The following is a 19,802-nucleotide window of genomic DNA, read 5'->3' as shown; positions in this document are numbered from 1 at the left end:
CCTCTCCCTAGTTTTAATTTTAAAACCTTCTGTGAATATTTGCCACAAGTCTATTCAAATTTTGGCCTTAAAGAATTAAAGGAAACAGACTTTTTCCACAGACATTTTCCCCATACACGTATCTAAGAAATAAACTGATCTTTTAAGTTTTGTTTTCAGATTTTACCATGGTTATTTCCAGTAATCACAAACCACATCATTTTAATGAAAATATGATGCAAATTACTGATTTCTGTGCAGAAAGGAAGAAAAAATAGAGTCACCTTATCAGAACCAAGCATTAAAAAATTGAGTTTAGAAGGCTGTGATGCTGAGATCTGTCAGCCCAGGCTGGAGTAAGGATAAAATGAGCCCACTGAAAATGATCATTCACATTATTGCTGTATATTCGAGGAGCACTGAGTTCTCTATTCAAATGCTTTGGAGTTCTATTATACTCCAGCCTTGCAGAGGTGTGCTGCGTTTCATTTTGTTGAACTTTAAGCCTTGGAGAAATAGGAACCATTGTCTGAATAAATCAGAAACACACTTTATGGAATATCTTTTAAGGGCTGCAGTAAATGCTTCTTCACTGCAGGACAGTTCTCTCTTTGACAAAGTCCTTCATTTGCGGGCTCTGGCGATATTAACACTTTCAGGAAGCCAGTTAAAAGCCATTTGTGTCAGCAGCATTAACGGGACAATCCAATCTTTGTGTGGGGCTCTGTTGTTTATGACTGTCACGGTCCATTAAAGCTAATCAATTGTTAATCTCGGTCTCAGCGACCCCTTTGCAACCCTTCCTGGGAGATTGTTGTTCTTTATCAAAAAACTCATAATACCATCTGCTCAATAGAAAGTAATGGCCAGGATGATTTGATAGTGTACGTTCAAGTGGAAGGGGACAGAAGGCTTATATAATGTACAGTGTATACAATTCTGCTATCAAAGAGGAATTTCTTGGCATTTGTATTGCTTTGGCTGATGTGTGGAAGACAGGATTAAATGTTTTGAATTAGTGATATGTGGTACAGCACCAGCCTGTGCTCTTTGTGCTCAGACACTCTGTAAATTTAGAAAGCAAATAACGAAAGTGGTTTTCTTGCTTTGGAGCATGACAATAAAGAGGTTAACATCTTCTGCTAGGAGATGTTCAACTTAAAAAAAAAATCAAATAATTTATAATTATTGTTAACTGAAATTTGACCTCCTGATCTTTTACTAGCTCTGTGCTTGTGAGTGTGTTTTGTAAGATGTGAACTGCCTTGTTATGGTTCACAGAAACACTGTGGTGGATTTGATCTTCTGTGCCTTGAGAACAGCATAGATAATATTGTTTCAGTACATAAAAATGATAGAAGGGAGAAATAAAATAATATTAATATTTTTATTGACTGTAGAAGAGCACCAACTTAAAGAAAATAATAACTGTAAGAGTTCACCTTTTAGACTGCTGGTATTCTCTTCAGCAGTGCTGAAACTGTATTACTTGGTTGGACTAAACCTGATCCCTTCTGGGCATTTTTCTTAGTAACATTATTAGTTTTGTCCTTAGTTATTCCATATTATTCCAAGTATTCTAATCAATAAACTGTAATTCTGTGTAATGGTCTAAGCACTCAATTATCTATCCCTGGATTGAAGCTATTGGCACCACTGACCTTGTAGTTATAAACATAAATAAAATTCCCAGAGAATTGAAAGAAATAAATCAAAATGGGTGATGTGATGTTTAACTCATCAGCATTATACATTGCATATTTGAGTAATGGCCAAACTATGAATCAGTGAGAGCAGACCTTAAAGACTTACCTTGCAATATTTGGGGTTTGGGAGATTCTTTTTTTTTCTATTAGGGATGTGAGGTTATAAGGAAATGACCTTCTAAATGCTGCTTATATTTGAGTCTCAGTCCAGGGTTTTCTTACCTCGTGGGTATGGGTGCAAGTCATTCTGTGTTATTAAATATTATGTTCAAGTTTATAAATGGAATTTCTTTAGTCATGCCTAATGCATTTGGGAATGTAAAATAAGTTACCATTTGTATTACTGCAGCAAGTTGCCCTGTCACAATATATTCACAGGTGCAAAGAATTGCTTCCTTTATATGGGAATGTCTCTGTGCTCACCTTTGTTTAAAATGAAGCCATTCCCCTGGTTTTGTCACTTTAACATAATGGAAACCCCCCCAGCATAGAGATCAACTGCCATTCCCATATACCCAGCAAGAGGACAAGGGTATTGGCTGGTGCAGGTTTTGAAGTGGTTCTACAATCATCCTTTAGTTTCCTTGGCTTAGCTGTTTGCCAGAGAAAAGAATTTGGAGAAAGATAATGAAGAGGGTATCATCTTCTGCTAGGAGATGATCTATTAAATAAAAGAAATTCAAATTATTTATAATTATTGGTAACTGAAATTTGGCCTCTTGATCTTTCACCACCTCTGTGCTTGGGGGTGTTTCCTAAGCTGTGAACTGCCTTGTTATGGTTCACAGAAATACTGGGGGGGTTTGCTGTGCAGACCCCTGGAAGAGGCTCTGAAATGGAAAACTCTTCCCTGGAGCTGCCATGTACCTAAGAATTTGTTGCATGTGCAGCTGATACAACCACATTGGTGAGAGGAGAGAGCCTCTAAACCTCACTTCACCAAACCTCTGCAAGCTGGCCTTTTACAGGTGAGGATGTACCAAGGTGACAGCAGCTGCTGCTGTGGGTGGTGCGGCACCCTGAGCCTGCAGCCACGGCGCTGGGGTGGCTGCTGAGCCCTTGGCTCACTGTGACACCTGTGTCACCTTCAGCCACAGGGCTGGGGTGGCTGCCGAGCCCGTGGCTCACTCTGTGACACCTGTGTCACCTTCAGCCACGGGGCTGGGGTGGCTGCCGAGCCCTTGGTTCACTGTGACACCTGTGTCACCTTCAGCCAGGGGCTGGGGTGGCTGCCGAGCCCTTGGCTCACTGGGACACCTGTGTCACCTTCAGCCCCGGGGCAGGGGTGGCTGCTGAGCCCTTGGCTCACTGTGACACCTGTGTCACTCAGCCACGGGGCTGGGGTGGCTGCTGAGCCCTTGGCTCACTGGGACACCTGTGTCACCTTCAGCCACGGGGCTGGGGTGGCTGCTGAGCCCTTGGCTCACTGTGACACCTGTGTCACCTTCAGCCATGGGGCTGGGGTGGCTGCTGAGCCCTTGGCTCACTGTGACACCTGTGTCACCTTCAGCCATGGGGCTGGGGTGGCTGCTGAGCCCTTGGCTCACTGTGACACCTGTGTCACCTTCAGCCACAGGGCTGGGGTGGCTGCTGAGCCCTTGGCTCACTCTGTGACACCTGTGTCACCTTCAGCCACAGGGCTGGGGTGGCTGCCGAGCCCTTGGCTCACTGGGACACCTGTGTCACCTTCAGCCACAGGGCTGGGGTGGCTGCTGAGCCCGTGGCTCACTGTGACACCTGTGTCACCTGAACTGAGCTCTGTGCACACAAACCTGCACTGAGCCAGGGCAGCATCCCTCTGGCAGGGCTGGGCTCTTTTGGGCTCCCATGATCTCAGGAGGTGGGGCTGGTGCTGGGCTTTCCTCAATGCAGCAGCAATAATAACCTGTGCTTTGTTTCTCACAAACAAACAAAAAACACCATTAATTTTGGAAGAAAGGTTTGTAATAGCTTAGTTCCTACCCAGTTTTTGTACTTCTGACCCCAGTGACAGGAGGAAGTCACATAAAATTTTGTCATGACTACTTGTTCATTTGCTGACTGATTTCACTACAAATACACATCTGCAGGGTAGTTCTTTTATTTTCTGTGTGTTAATTAAGTTCATTAGTTCATTTGCTTTACATTCCTGCCGAGTTTTCTCTGCATGTGTGTGATGTGGTGATAAAAAAGCAAGGTTATTTCTTTCTGCTGGAGTCAAAGCTGGTGCACAGTTGATGCACCGGATTTACCAGATTTTATGTTTCTGATTGTTCTAGTTTTACTTCCTGCATAAGATAGCAGAGATTCAAGTGCCAATGTGTTAAGGTGGTTGACCTTATTTCAGTTTTATGCCTGAAGACTAGAAGAGGATTAATCAAATAGTTTTTAGGAAAGGATTAGTTTCTTTTAAGAATACTCTTAAAGTTAATTTAGTGGGATAAAAAAGGAATACTGGTGTAAGGCTGTTTTTCATTATTCGCTTTTCTAAGATCTATAACATATGGCTGAGCCTTAAGGAAAAGGTTTGCAAAACTATACCAGAGTTAGGTACCTGTCTGCCAGATTTTGCTGTCTGTTGACTCCAAATTGCATTTCATGTCCTTGAAAAATCACATCCTTACTCTCAGACTATGTGTGTTGGCTACATAAAAAACCTTGTGAAATCAGCAGATGGAGAGTTAAGGGGTTTCCAGTGGTTTACACATGTGAACAATGCACTTTTTTATACAAAAAGAAAGACTTCAGATGTTTAGGAGAAAGCACAAATAGTAAAGGAGGGCTGAGGAACACAATAACACAATCAGTCCAGTCCGTGTGATTTACACTTCTGGGTCTAATCCTCCAACTGTTAATGTTACTCAATAGTTTATTGTTTAAGGGGAGCTGCCTGACTTTTTCTAATTTTGCCAATAAAATCATAACCTAAATTGATGCTACTTTAAAAAAATCTGAACTAAATGTTTATTTGATATAATGATGCCAGGCAAAAATTTATAAAGATGGATTATTAAATGTTTAGGGATTTAATCAACATTTAAACAAATAGATGATAATTACATTGATATAGGTACTGAAAAATACAAGGACAAAAAATAATTGAGAACAGCTATTCCACATAATCTTTTGGAACTCCTGTTACAGCACATGCATTACTTTTATGTTAGTACCTCAGACAAGTCTGTTTGTGCATTTTTATCTCACTAATATTGCATGAGGCACATGATAACTAGATTTACAGTCTATTAATATTTTTCTGGCTGTTAGAATAATGTCCACTAGTCTGAGGTCAGCTCTTGAAGGGTCCTGGACATGCACAATGGGAAAGGGAAGCCTGTTGGACTTCACGCACTTGTAACCAGCAATGGAAATGACTTTTTGAAAAGTGCATTTAAAATAGTGGTGCCACATCTGAAGTTTGACATTCTTCATGTATTATTTATTCAAGCTGCATATTTCCTACATCAGAATTCAGCCTGTTTAAACTCCAAGCCTGGAAACAGCCTAAATTCCTTTTGGACTTTGAAGCACTTTGCAGGCCCAGGTGCTCTCAGCCCTGTTTGGGAGGGATGTGGACACTGCAGCTGGAGCTCCCAATAAGGCAAGAGGAGGGAGAGATGCCTGGGAGCTGACACAAATCTGAGCTGTAAACCTCTGCCCAGCTCCTGCACAAGTGGCTGCAGAGCACTACGGTTTATTCATCTGTAAAGCTGGAGCTCTCTCCCCAGGGGGCTCAGCCAGGACCTGCTCCCAAGGGGTTCATCTCCATCTCACCCTGACACTCAGGGTCTCTGGTTTTGTCCATCCAGCTGCAGGCACAGTTTGGATACAGCTAGGATGCAAAGTGCTGCCAGGACCTGCAAAGGTGTGGTTCTTATTCTGAACAGTTGGAATTTTCCCATACTGATCAAAAGATAAGTCAGATCTAGGAAAGACAGTAAGCACAGAATTCAGAATGCCCTTAAAAACTGACTGCATCACCAAAGGCTCAAACTCTTAAGAATTGCAATGCAGTTTAAAAGCTAAAAGGAAGGAAAAAGTGCACAGAAATGGGAGTGCCTAGTGAGCTAATGAACTATAAGGCCCAGCAAGCTGCATTTAAATCATAAAAGCATCTGTTAGAGCTTTTATTTGGTGTTAGTTTTTTCTTTGGTATTTTTTTCTTTCATAAAATACTTGATTTTTTTTTTTCTGAAAGAGATAAAAGGTTCCTCTTTGCAGTTCTTAGTTTTGTATTATTCTTATTGATTTCTGTGAACTCAAATTAAGGACTTCCCAACTGCTCTAATACTGCAACAAATTGATTTTCAGATTTTTAGCCCTTTCAGTGGAGAGCATTTTAGCTTGTCTCCTCTTTCCTATTTATTTGTTGAGGTTGCCAAGAGGAAAACTGAAATCGCTATGAAAGTATCGAGAAAAAAAAAATGTAAAAAAATTTAAAAATGCAGCAGAATTCATGCACAAAGTAATCTTCAGAGGAAGACTTCCACTTAGCCTTCACTCTGCATGCATGGCAGGGATTAAGCCTCAGAAAGGGAGTACAGAGAAAGAGGGGCCATGCACCTTTTTGGTTATTTTAATTTCAGAGCTTTTAAGTTTTCTGACTCTGTGGCAAGGGAAGAGTAAAAGAGAAACAAGGTTCTGTGGAGCCAGGCTAGCAATATTTTGGTTCATCTCCTAATGGTAAATGACTTCATTATTTTTTTGCACTTTGGAGTTTTGTAGTTTGGGCGTTTTTGAGCACTGAGGGAATATTTTGGATGTTTTGAGACAATAATGATCAGTGGATAATTTCTATTACTTTCCTTCCTTCCACATATTTATCTTGCTAAGAACTGTGTTCTCTCACTGCAAACAAATCAAATGTAAATAAGTAGAGTGATTTTATTTTTGTTTGTTGATAACATCTGTTGACAAGGGGTGACTTTGAGCACAGAAGAGCAGAGTTTAACTCCCTGTCTCAGAAGCAGAGATGCAGGAGAGGTGATTTTTCAGCAATTTTGTCATTTTGGTGTGGTTCTGCAGTATCCAAGGGGCCCATCCACAAAGAGCAGTAATTCTCTGCCTGTCTGGTTCAATAGCTGTCCTGTCTGCACAGGGCTTGACAGCACAGGAGCTGGCAGCTCTGGGATAACTTTGTTACTGCAAGTCATGTTCTCTGCTTCTGAAGAAGTCTGGCACAGGTTTCTGGAGGCTGGTTCTTCTCACTTCACCTACAGGGCTTGTCCTCTTGGCACCCTTAAGCCAAAAGCAGTTTCCAGACATTGCTGGGTTTCCTCTTGCCAGCCTCTCCCAGAACAGCAGTCTCTGACTGAAGTGTGTGAGGTGTGCACTGAAGAACACTCCATAAATTCAGCTCTACCCATCAAATATGGACTCAGTGCTTTTGCCTCCTGATACCTGCTGTAAATAATTACAGAAATCTGAAGCCTGGAGTTGCCAAAGAACTGCATGACTGGCTGATAATGCTGTTTTCCTGAGATTATGCCTTGTATATTTATGTGGTCCTTTGTTATGTTTGCTTGCTACCAGCAATGAGAAGGAAATAACTTTATCATCCCATGAGTGTTTTCAAAATTTCAAGTTCTCTGATTAAACATTGAGACACCCCAAAGGTTTTCCTGAGCAAGAGAAACTTCTGCTTTGGAGCAGCTCATAATCACATAGGTGGGGCTCTCAGGATATGAGCAACCTGTTCCAGTTGCTTCTCAAGTGAATATTAAATTATTTGTATTATGTGAAACAATTCAGCAAGAGGGTTAGTGAGGCACTCAGAAAAGCCTGATGGATGGGGCAGTTGGTTTGGATCTCAGAGGCTCCAGTCTGAGTGTCTCTCCTACTTGATTCAGAGGACAGCTTTGAACAGCAGCACAGATCTTTTCCTCTCTGGCACAATTCTGCAATAGAGAAATGTGTTTTCCAAAACTAAGAAGCTTAGCAGGTCACATCCAACAGCACCAACAAAATGGAACAGAAAGTATTTGCATACAGACAGTACCTGTACAGTTTTTTCTCTCCCATTCTCAAGTCATTAAGTACCTCCAGGTTGGGTTTTTAATGCTCTTTGTATGCATCCTGTATGCATTAGAGACATGTTTAAAAGAACTAAAAGCTTAGATTCTTGCATATTCACATAAACTCATGGATTTTATAAATAAAACTGAAGTTTAGAATAGTGATAAAACAATTTGTTGTTTGCAACACAGAATTCTTTCATTTATTGGTTTTGCAAAGCAATTCTTTAACTTATTCCAATAGAGCAGATAATGAACAAGTATTGTTCAGATAACGGGGTAATGGTGTACCAGAAGAAAGCAGTCACATGAAAACACATAAGTTCATTTTCAAGCAGGTAATAGGGAGAAAAAGAAAAAGGAGAGAGACAGCATGAAATGAACATTTAGCAGAAAATCAATAACAGTACTTAATCCTTAAAATTAGAGTGAAATTTCTCATATCAAACTGGGAGTGAGGGTAAACTTGCAAGAACTTGACCTGAGACTCCAAAAAAATTTACTCTCAAAATGCCCAGGGTTCCTTCTAAGATTGTCCAAAGCAGAATAGATTCAGGCAATGTTTTTGCCTTCCCACCCAGTCAGAGCAGTGTGCACCAGCTGGAGCCCTTGGAGACTCTCCTGCATTTCCAACAGCCTGGTCTTTGGGAGGAGGTGATCCCACCCCGGGCCCTGCCCTGGGCAGGGATGTACCTGTAGGCAAAACAGATTAAACAAGGCAAACTTCATTTTGTGAAAGGAAGGATGTGGAGGATGCAGAAGAAAGCAGAAACAGTGCAGAAAAAGGTTAGGTGTCAGAAGACTGTGAAGTGCAGGGAAGAAGGCTGGAGAAGGAGAAATACCTAAATAATGTGTAAAGGCAAAGCTGTTAAGTGTTAATATCTAAGTGTTTCAAGAGTACTGACAGTAATCTTTTTGCAAGTCTCTCTAAGAGCCATTACCTTTGCCTAAAGTGAGGCTAAAATGGAGAAACTATTTTCAACTGCTTTAAAAAAAACCTTTGGAGAGAACAGAAGAGAGGTAACATTCAAATAAAGTTTTAAACCAGGTTGCAGGGAAGTCAGGCAAAACAAGTATGCACTGGGAGTGAGGGAGAAACGCTGCATAGATGAGGAAAAAAGATCACAATGTTATTGAAAAACATGCACTCCTTGAGATTGCTGTAAACCTTAGAGAACTTGGCTTATCGTGGTCAGAGCAGACAGAGATGATGTGTTTAATAACGTGTCTCTCGTAGATGTTTATGGGCCTATCAATTTCCAATTCTAACTAACCAAGAGAGCGGCTAAAGAGCCAGAAAAATGACATACAAGGCGAAGTTAGAGTTGCCAGTGTTTAATGTTTGGCATATTGGTGATAACAAACAGGAATTTGACATTGAAATTCACTTCATAGGAGGCAGTTTTTTGTCTTCTTTCGTTCAGATTCGTGGCCTTGAAAATACTGGACATTCCTCTCTCACAGGAAAAAAGAAAAAAAAGGAAAAAAAAAAAAAGCTTGTCATCTTCTGGAAATGCTTTTTAATTAGCTTTTAGCTTTGTGCTGCAGACAAGGTCAGCAGAGCTCTGAGCCCTGTGCCTGTGCCCTGCCCTCAGCACTGTTAAGAGCAGGGTTCACACTGGGAGCCACACTTACTCCTACATTCCCAGGCCTGTCAAGGTCTCTGAGAATGTTTTAAGAAAATGACTCTGCTTGGTTTAAGTGATGCCAAAGGCAAGTGACAGTTCTGAGGAGTTTGATCCTACCAAGACTGGTTTTGAAAAACGCTGCTCTGGCTTAGCTTGACTTCATCCCTGGATATTCAGCGCGTATCCGACAGCACAGGGAGGAGGTGATGGACAGGGATTGCTGTTTTCTGATTTGGGAAGTCTTCTACAAAGGCACACTCAACCTCTCATCAAAGCTTTGTGTCTGAGGTGTGTGTTCTGCCAGGATCATGTGTTTTCTGAGTTCCCTGGAGAGTGTATTTTTAAAAAATCTACTTAGAACCTCTATTTGATTCTGTATGTACTTGTGCTTCTATCAGGAACTAAATTCAGGTACAGAATGTTGAAAGTGCAAGATGCTTAGGGGAGCAGGCAGAGCTGGAGTTAATGCTTTTATTTATAAGGCTCATTGGTCAATGATACTGAGCTCTCCTCCAGGAAAAAAAAGATCCTTAATTCACTCTTACAAAATTCAATGCCCTATTGTTCTCACTTTTCTGAAGTCACTGTTTATAATATTGCTCTCCTCTCCCCTCTGAGGAATAATATAATTTATTGGAGCAGTTCATTCATAGTCTATGTGATATCTATCTTTTGGGACAGAGATACCTTTTGCATGATGTACACACTGTTAACTTCAAACTCTTCCTGTTTGCTTTATGTGCAAGGGTTCATAATCAGGAATATTTATGCATCCTGGTACCCAGTTGTGCTGTGCTTGCTGTTTTCTGCTCTTCATAGAAAATTAAACTTTTTTTCTTTTTGGCTCACACCTACCTGAAAAGCAAAAGATTTGAGAATATTACCCAATGGATTTATGATTACTAGGCAGATAGCCAGTAATAAGCAGTGATATCTGATACTACAGCCCAGACATTCTCTGCTTTTTTCCACCTTTTTCCTATTATCTCTAGGTTTAATAAACTATAAATGGGAGACATAAATGGCAGACCATCTTTTCTCTTTTTGTGCTTTTTTTTTTCTTTGGAGGTGCTTGGTGATGAGATTAAGTTAAGGGTCATATATATTCTTCCAGCCTAGTATTTAGGAATAGGCAAATTATTGAAAAGGGTGGAAGTGATCTAGGCTTATTCATTTTTGTGGGAGAGCAGAATTTTTTGCTACACAACAATAATTTTAAATGGAAATAACAGTATTATAGATAGAGATTTAATGAATATATATGAGAAAGGCACAATAGGAGTCACTAAGCAGTTCAGGGCTCTAGATGAGGTCACGTTTCTGACTTGTGTAGTATGAAAGTGAGTAAATCTTAGATGATCATAGTAGAAATATTTCCAGGGTATTGTACATACTGCTTATTGTAGGAAAAAATTGTTTTCTTGCCTCTGGCTTAGAAGAAAGATACTGAGTGAAAACCAGCTGCATTTGTACCTTAACATTTCCAGTGCATGGATTGTGTCTTTGTTTCTGGATCTCATGTAATTGCTGACTGTGAAATTAAAATACCAAGCTCATTATTTCAATCTTGAAATATAACTTGCTTTAGACTTATGCTTTTGTCTCTGATTGTAGTGTCCATGTGTTGAGCTTCATTAACTTGAAACAGAAGGAGCCCCCACTTTTGTGTTAAAGTTAATTAAACCTGGTAATGGTTATTGTCTGAAAATTTTCTGGGTTCAAGTAGGTTATTTTGCCTCTGTCTCTATTTTCATGCATCATTTCATCAGTTGTGGTTTGTCAATTCATAATGTACAGGATTTGCCTGGACTCAGTGGACTATGGGGTTTTTTACTCATAAAAATACTCTTGCATGTTTAATTAATGCATAGTTGGAAGCTTCTCCTTGTGAAATAGTCACTGGTGACTTTTAAACTCAGATTATAAAAAAAATTGGAAAAACAAAAGCAATTATTTTTCCATGAATAATAGGTGACAGCACAGCACAGAAAAGATTGATGTCAAGGGCCACAGTTAATGACTTTCAGGTCTTTTTAATATAAAAACTGAAGATTTCAAGATTCTACAAATCTATGATGTGTAAAATCTTCACACCTAGAAATGCAGCCTTCTGAGCTGTACTCCACATGGATGTGTGGCCATGGCTGAGAGGATGAATTAAATAAGCACATTTAAATGCATATACAGTTTAGTATTTATACTTTAATAATTTTGTTCGAAGTTCTGCAATTCGGCCTTAAGTCTAATGCATGATGTGCACATCTTTGCCACTGGTTTTGTGGGTTATGCTTTGTGGGAGATGTACTCCTTAAAAAATACCCCAAAACACCTCCTAGTAAAAGACCATGCCTAAGATCAGACCATGAGTTTTGCTCAACAAAGCTCAATGATTATAAGTGCATGAAATAAACGATTGTAAGTTGCACTTGCCTATGGGAAAGGCTTGGGAAAAAAGCGATGGTCTCTTCCTTGAAAAATCATGCACACCAAGTTTAAATAAGTGTTTTGTTTGTGATTCATTAAAAAAGAAAAAGAAGAACATTTAAATAACAGTAATTTTATTTTATGTCACTTTTCGTGCATTGTAGGTTTCAGATTTAAACCATCAACTGTTTAGCTAAGGCTTTCAGACTGTTCAATTGAGACGTAAAAAAAACACCAACAAAACTATTTTAAATCTTATATCATGTTAGCTTTTTGAAATGAGGAGCATGTGTTCAGAGAAATATTGCTGTGCATCCAAAAGGTGCCAATCAGAGATGTTAATGAAAGGTTTAATGGATATTCTGTGCTATGTGAAGCTGCTGCTGACAAAGTCAGCTCAAGAGCTCTCAGCATCATGTGCAAACCAGAATTCTGCAGCAAAGAAGAGATGAGCAGGGGGGGATGTGCTGTGCTGGAATGGACCATTGAGGTTTTGGGTATAGGGATGGCAAAGGCCCAGCTGGTTGACAGCAAGCTGAGGAGATTTGGTGCAATTTTTATGGCATATGGAAGCTTATGTTGGATTTGTGATTATTTTTATTTTTTTGACAGGGTGTATGAAATGGTGATGAGGTAAAATGGTCTGGACAGAGGCCCTCTGAGGTTATGAAAAGCTGTGGGAGGTTTTGGAGGCTGTGAGCAAGCCTTTCTGCCCAGCCCATGGCCTTGCTGCCCTTGCACAGTGCTGGACTGCTCTCCATGGTCTCTTTTCAGTCACTCCCCTCCTCACAGGGGGCCTGGCTCAGTTCCCCCTCTCCTGCTTCAAATCCTGCCCCTTGGCAGCAGCAGAGAGGGCTGGGGAGACAGGCTGGGCACTGCTGTGCCAAGTGCTGCCCTGACTCATCCTCACTGCCTTGCACTGAGCACAGTCTGCTGCCCTGGGCTGGAGCGCACACAGCCCTGGTGCCTGTGAGCGTATCTCACACAGGACCTGGCACAGACCTGGCACAGACCTGGCACACACAGGACCTGGCACAGACCTGGCACACACAGGACCTGGCACAGAGGGCCCAGCAACGCTTCAGACCCCCCTGGCTGTCCCCATCACAGGTGTCACATCTCCTGATGCACTCGTTTAGCAGCTGGGAGAACACTTGTTTCCTGCAAGCCCTTGGGAAGCTCACAGTCCCACTAAGTCTAATGGTGGTGGTGCCACAGATCAGTGATGGGGTAGAGATGTTCAAAGTGCAAACCTCTCAGAAAAGGGGCAAATCCTACACTGCCTTTTGAAATTTCCCTCATTTTCACTGAAATTCGCATACATGCAAATATCTGTTGAGGTAGCTCCCTAAAACTCGAATTATTATTTTTCTCCTTGGAAGACCTAAATTTCCAGGCTTTAACTACATGTCAAATGTCAATAATATGAAAAGGTATAATAAGGTGGTGAAATACAAATGGAAGTGTTATGAGAAATTATTCAATTTCTATATCTTCTCCCCTTCCCTACTCTGTTTCATCTCTTAAAATAGCAATTTTCTGCGGATTTTATGGGACCTACGTTCATTGGGATCTATTACGGGTTATAGAATGAGAAATCTCTTCAAGATTAATTCAAATTCAGAGAATAAGAATGTGTAGCATGTACTGTAAAACCACTTGAATCCTAAAATATTTTTTCATTTTTGATCTAAGTTCTGCACTGAACTTAAAATAGCAGTCCCAAGAGTATCCACAATTAACCCCATTGATAAATGAAATTAATTAAAAAAAAAAGTAATTCCTTGATAAATACTTAGCTGTGTATTTCTTCCAAATAATTTCCAGTCCTTGACCTTTCTACATTTGGGCAGCACCAGTGTTCCTCTTGAGCAGGGGTTGCTGGGCTTGTGGAGAAATAGAACAACACCTCTTATTTTCTCCTCATCTTCCTATTTTCCCTCTGTGTGTGAGAAGACAAAACTGAGAGGTGGGATTGTTGTCAAGGCCAGTTTGGGTGGATGCAGTTTTATTTTAGCTGGGTGACTCACCTGTGTAAGCCAGGAGAGCCCCTGGTGTGCCGAGATAAATCAGGAGAGGGACAGGAGGAGATACCAGGGGTTTGGGATACAAAGCTGCTTCATTTGCTGCCTGCAGCTCAGCTCCTGTTTGACTGATAAAGCATTTCTGCAGTGACAAATCCTCCTCGGAGCCAAGGATGTGCCTGATGGTTTCATCACTCCTGCCATGGTTGCTGCTCGCCGGGAGCGCTCAGCCGTGCGCAGGCACCTCTGCTCCAGGCTCCAGGTTAGCCCTGACATTGCCTGGTGAACTTGGGGAGCGCTGCCTTCAGCCCGTGTGTGAGGGAGCTCCAGAAGGACAGCATAAAATCTGTGTTTTCTGATTTGGGCTTTCCAGTGCCATAAACAGTGACATCATTGTATATACACAAAAATATATAATGATGAATACAGCAAACGCAGTCTTGCACATTGGCTGGAAAATACATGCTCCAGGCCCAGATTTAATAGGAACTTTCATATTCCATTCTTGGAATATAGAGCCAGCATTTTTTGTCTATTTTGACTTTGCATTAATAAAATGAGGTCAGGAAATCTGTTAAAGTTTATCTTTAAAAATGTTTTCAACCCAGTCACCTTGTTTTAAAAATCATTTCCGTTTGTTATCTGCACATTTAAGTAGATTGTGTTTCCTCGTGATTGAGTCTCTGAAGGAAAGCACTAACAGATTCCTGTAATTGATTATACTTTAATGATACATAATGGCAACTTCTGGTTTCCATTATTGTTACCCTACACGCTGAACTGTAACTGCTGAGATACCAGAATGTATATTGATACACAATCGATTTAGTAACATTTTACTGGTGGAAATGTCCTGCATTAACTAAAACCATGTCTCCACCACTTAGGAGAAGTGGCCATTCACACATCCAGGGCAGGCTCTGTACAAACCTGCAGATGGTTGGTTCCCCCAGCTCTGGCAAAGGACAGCACTGCCACCACTCCTCTGGGTTACATGGGCCATCACAGACGAGAGCTGTTCTTTGCAATGTTTTGCTAATTACATTATTTTCTTTTTGCTTGTCCTTTTCCAACAAGTGTTCCACTGCTCCTCCCTCCCACTGCCACCCCTGCAAACCCTCAATGGTGAATAAGGTGGCTGATGATCTGAAGGTGTTGCTTATCTTCCTGATTGGTGCCACCTAAGTATTTATGGCTGTCCCCTGATGGTATAAAACTCCTCCCTTGTGTTTGGGTGAAAAATTCCAAAGCAGAGATGGCTGTGTGTGCAGTGCAAGGGCAGTGAGCACAGCTGAGTGCTGATCTGTGGCTCACACTCCCTCTCTTTGCTCACACCAGCAAATGGTGCAGTTCTGTTCCCACTCAGCTGCGCTGGAGCCCCTGGACATTTGGCCTGTCCCAGCAGAAAGGTCACAGGGAAGCTCTGGTGAGTGATCCAGCACACAGAGCTGGCCTACGTGGGAAAAACAATTTTGAAAAGCTCATTTGAATGTTGCATTTTGCAGGTGCTGGAAAAAGCCATGGAGCTCTTGTCTTCTCAATAATTATAGAATATGGAAACTTAATAGCTAGAACATTATAATGATGTAAAATTTGTGATGTATCTTCAAAACACTGGATAGAATCATGCAGTGTAGTCAGATAAGGTACTGACTTTGCTTTGCCTTGATTTTTAATTTTCTTTACTGAGAAGAGGATGGTGCTTAAAGCTTGCAATTCTGGCAAGCTGTGCCAACAAATCTCACTTATTGTGTTGCAAGGCAGCAGCTATATTATCAAAGCCCTTTAGTTTCCAGGAATTTAAATTTAAGCTTTCTCATAGCATAGACCATATTAAGCCAGTGACCGTTCTTAATCAAGATTCAGGGGAACAAAAGAACCTGTAAAACTGCTGTTTGGACTTGGTGAATGTCCATGTCTGGCAGAATCAAAACGCTTTCCAAAAATCTGAAATAATTCTGTATTTCAGTTTTAAAAATGAAATTTTTGCTCAAAATTTTGCTTTAATTTCTGAAAACTAAAAGAAAGTCACTTCTGAAATAAATAGACACTTGGGTAAGTTGAGCTCAAATGCAATGAACTTGCCACCACACAGATTTTTTGGTCTATTCTCTGCTGCATACATTTTGTAATGTTTTAAATTACATCACTGTATATATATGTATTAGCATTCAACACTTGGATTCTGTTTAATATATGTTAAATATTAGTTTAATGGCTTTGTGTCTGACACTGATTGCAATTCAAATCCTCCTTGCATGCTGTTCTGCTGATAGTAATAGCAGCATTTGTAATGTTCAGTCACTGGCATCCAAGTCATAAACAGTAATATCAATTAATATATACTTATGCTTGTGTGGTTACTCTGTGCAGGGATTAATAGAGAAATTACTTTTACTATCAGAAAACCATTTCAAAGAGATAAGAATGGCAAATGCAAAGCAGATGAAGTTACATAAATGGCCTTTTCAATGGTGATATTTGAATGTTTGTAGTGTCTCACAGCAGTTTTGGAATATAATACACAGTTTAATTTCCTGTATATTTGTGTTGTAGAGGAACAGTTTTTGGACTGTGAAGGAAAATTTATGCTCTAGTGCAATGTATTCTCAGCTCAACCCCACATTGCAAAAGAAACCTTTACACATTTCTTTAATTTAAGAAACATGAGTTCCTAATTAGTTATACATAGACAATGGAGGATTTTTCCAACTGCAAAATGATTAATAATACATAATTAAAATGGAACCTGGATCAAAAACTCATCAAGTCTCCCTAATGCCATAATACTGTACCCTTTTCCTAGGCAAGTGAGCTTCCCCCGGGGGATCTGAATGATTCTCTGGAAATACATTCCTGCAAATGCACTGTCTACTCTCATAAGGAACTTCCAAAATTTTCAATTGGGGAACTTTTTTTTCCTATATTTTCAGGTTAAAAATATGTAACTCATGAGAGTGTAAAGTAAGTTTTGGAAAATCTGGCCAAATGTGTACACAAGGTACGACCATGCTCTGTTAATGTAGTTGGAAGTCAGGTGCTAGTAAACAAGCACACATGAAGAACAAACCAGTATTAGTCCTACAGCTTTACTGAACATGTTCTTGAAAACTGTACCATTTGTTCCTGCCAGACTAAAACAAAAATCCCACCGACTTGCCTCTGAGCAAAGATCCTAACACAGCACCCATAAACCGAGAATAAAATCTCTTTACTCTATTCCTTTACTTGTTAACCTCCTCACAGCCCCCTTCCCCAGTTCCTTTACATGTTAACCTCCTCACACCTCCATTCCCCAGTTCCTGTACTTGTTAACCTCCTGACACCCCCATTGCCCAGTTCCTTTACATGTTAACCTCCTGACACCCCCATTGCCCAGTTCCTTTACTTGTTAACCTCCTCACAGCCCCATTGCCCAGTTCCTGTACTTGTTAACCTCCTCACAGCCCCATTGCCCAGTTCCTGTACTTGTTAACCTCCTCACAGCCCCATTCCCCAGTTCCTTTACTTGTTAACCTCCTCACAGCCCCATTGCCCAGTTCCTTTACTTGTTAACCTCCTGACACCCCCATTGCCCAGTTCCTGTACTTGTTAACCTCCTCACAGCCCCATTGCCCAGTTCCTGTACTTGTTAACCTCCTGACACCCCCATTGCCCAGTTCCTGTACTTGTTAACCTCCTCACAGCCCCATTCCCCAGTTCCTGTACTTGTTAACCTCCTCACAGCCCCATTCCCCAGTTCCTGTACTTGTTAACCTCCTGACACCCCCATTGCCCAGTTCCTGTACTTGTTAACCTCCTCACAGCCCCATTGCCCAGTTCCTGTACTTGTTAACCTCCTCACAGCCCCATTGACCAGTTTTGCTCCTGGGGACTCCCCAGACCCTCAGTGCCAGCCCAGAGGCTGCCATGGGCAGGGCACGGAGCAGCTCTGGGCCCTGTCCCAGTTCTTCAATGGGCACAAGCACCGTAACGCTGGGAGCCACTAGATGCCACTCTTGTCTCATCCCAGTGCAAGCCTGAGAGTATTTATGGCTGTTTAAAAAACCCAACTGTGCCCTCCCACCCTCAAAGTCCCTTTAAAGATGTTCCTTTGGTATTTCAGATATTTTGCCTTTTTTTTTTCTTAATTAAACTTAAAATATGACCCTGTTGTTTATAGTTTTCCTTCCCTCTGCTGTAATGCTACACTTGTTTATAAATATTTTAAAGCTTTTCCTAGACAATATTTTTGTTGCTGGACTCTTGCATAGCTGTGTTGTGCTCTATCTCATTTTTCTCTTTGGGTGGGATTCCAAAAATTCTGACGTAAGTATTCATCTATGTTTGATTGATTTCACAGCCACTTATGGTATAAGAACCTCTAAATCTAATTTTCTAAAAAAGTCTCCAAAGAACTTCACCTTTGCATTTTTTTTTGTATACCAGATACAGTAGGAAGCTCTTGTATATTCAGATTTTGCCATTGATAACCTTTTTACTACATTTGTCATGGCATTTCCAAGCGAGTTGCCTGACTGTAGATTCCCCAGTTTTCAGGATATTCTTAGCCAGGTAGCTGAGGAAGAATAAGTGTAAAGATGTTCAGGTTATTTAGGACAATAGAGGAAAAAAATTAAAAAATAAAGCAATCCATCCCTACAACCTTCAACATAGCAAAATTGTGCACAATAGTCAACTTAAATTTCTTTTGTTGGAAAGACTGGAGCTGTTCTCTTGTTTGTGTGAACTTGATATAGACCTTGTGATTTCAATACTGTTTTCCAGACAGAATCAAATGTTCTTTTTGAGTTTTTAATGACTTCTGTGTACTGTAAGCTACTGGTATGGCAGCCAGAGCTGATGAAGTCACTTGCTTGAATGATAGACAGTACATATTTTGTAGGTAACCTGCAAAAGCTTGTGAATAACATGGCAGAATAAGGATGAAAGGTTATAGGTGTATAAAGACCTCCTGCACTTTAATTTAAGTTAGATTTAGATTTATCTGAGCATTTTCTTGCACATGTGGGATGCTGTGAATTAATACAAAAATTCAGAGGGATAGCTCTATGGAGAAAACCTTTTGTACTCTGCTCAGTTTCTCAGAGGTGAGGGTTGTTGGTTGAGTTCTGTGGAGAGAAATGTCATTTTGGAACATCAAAATGTGAGAATAGAGGGAAAAGATGTTAGTGCATAAAAATCTATCAGCTAAAACAATTATTTAAATACAGTAGAGATATCTTTATTGACCATTGATAGACTATATGCCAATAAAAACTATTATTCTCTTCTTTTTAAGAAAAAACCCAGAACTATTAGTGGTTTATAGAATTAACAACCACACTGCATGCTGACCAAAGTCCAGAGCTAAGGCTGCCTGTGGAACCTTAACTTTATTGCTTCCATATCTCTGAATAATAACTGTGCAACTTGAAAGTTCCCTTTTTGTCATTTGCAATGGAATGATTTAATTTATTTAAGTTTCTGTGATGAACACTTAATGCCTTACACATGTAGGGAAGGGTATAGCCCGTGACTCAGCGCCCGAGTCTGTAGCTGCAGCCTGTCTGCACTGCTGCACTGAGGAAGCTTTTTGTGGGCATTAGCAAAGGCTGACCTCTCTGTTTGTATACAATGTCTTGACCATGCAATTGTTGAAGGGCAAGTTTAGGGATGTGGTTAAATCAGTCTGTAATTTCATTAACTCGCTGGGGACCACAGCAGTTATTTATGAAAGGTCACTCTGTAGTTCCGTTCTCCTCTACTATCAGATCTTTCCTTTGTAATCTCTTCCCAATAAGCTCCCCATTACTTCCCTTTCCTATGAATATTTGAGTGGTGGTGGTGAAAAGAGACTCTGTATCAGCTTTTCTGAGGCACGTCCCCACGTGGTGTATCTGGAGAATATAAACCCCTCACAGAGCTCTACTGGCTCCCAGAAATGGGAAAAAGTGTTCAATTTCCTTCTCCCCAAGGGATAATGCCTGGCAGTTCCATTTGTCAAGAGTAATTCCATGCTCTTGCTTGGAGAGCTCCCTGTGAAGGGTTTGCAATGCCAGTTTTGCA

General features: G+C 40.7%; 1 protein-coding gene across 4 annotated transcripts in view; it reads left to right on the top strand.

Moving 5' to 3' along the window:
* The window catches only part of CACNA2D3 (calcium voltage-gated channel auxiliary subunit alpha2delta 3), a 385,811-nt gene that overhangs the window by 120,132 nt on the left and 245,877 nt on the right, over nucleotides 1-19,802 (top strand). The window lies entirely within an intron of this gene.

Source organism: Agelaius tricolor, unplaced genomic scaffold (genome assembly GCF_023055355.1).
Source record: "Agelaius tricolor isolate 1412-34295 unplaced genomic scaffold, bAgeTri1.0.p SCAF_14, whole genome shotgun sequence".
Classification (NCBI taxonomy): Eukaryota; Metazoa; Chordata; class Aves; order Passeriformes; family Icteridae; genus Agelaius; species Agelaius tricolor.
Note: the sequence above shows the minus strand (reverse complement) of the source record. Positions and strands in the feature narration are given on the sequence as shown.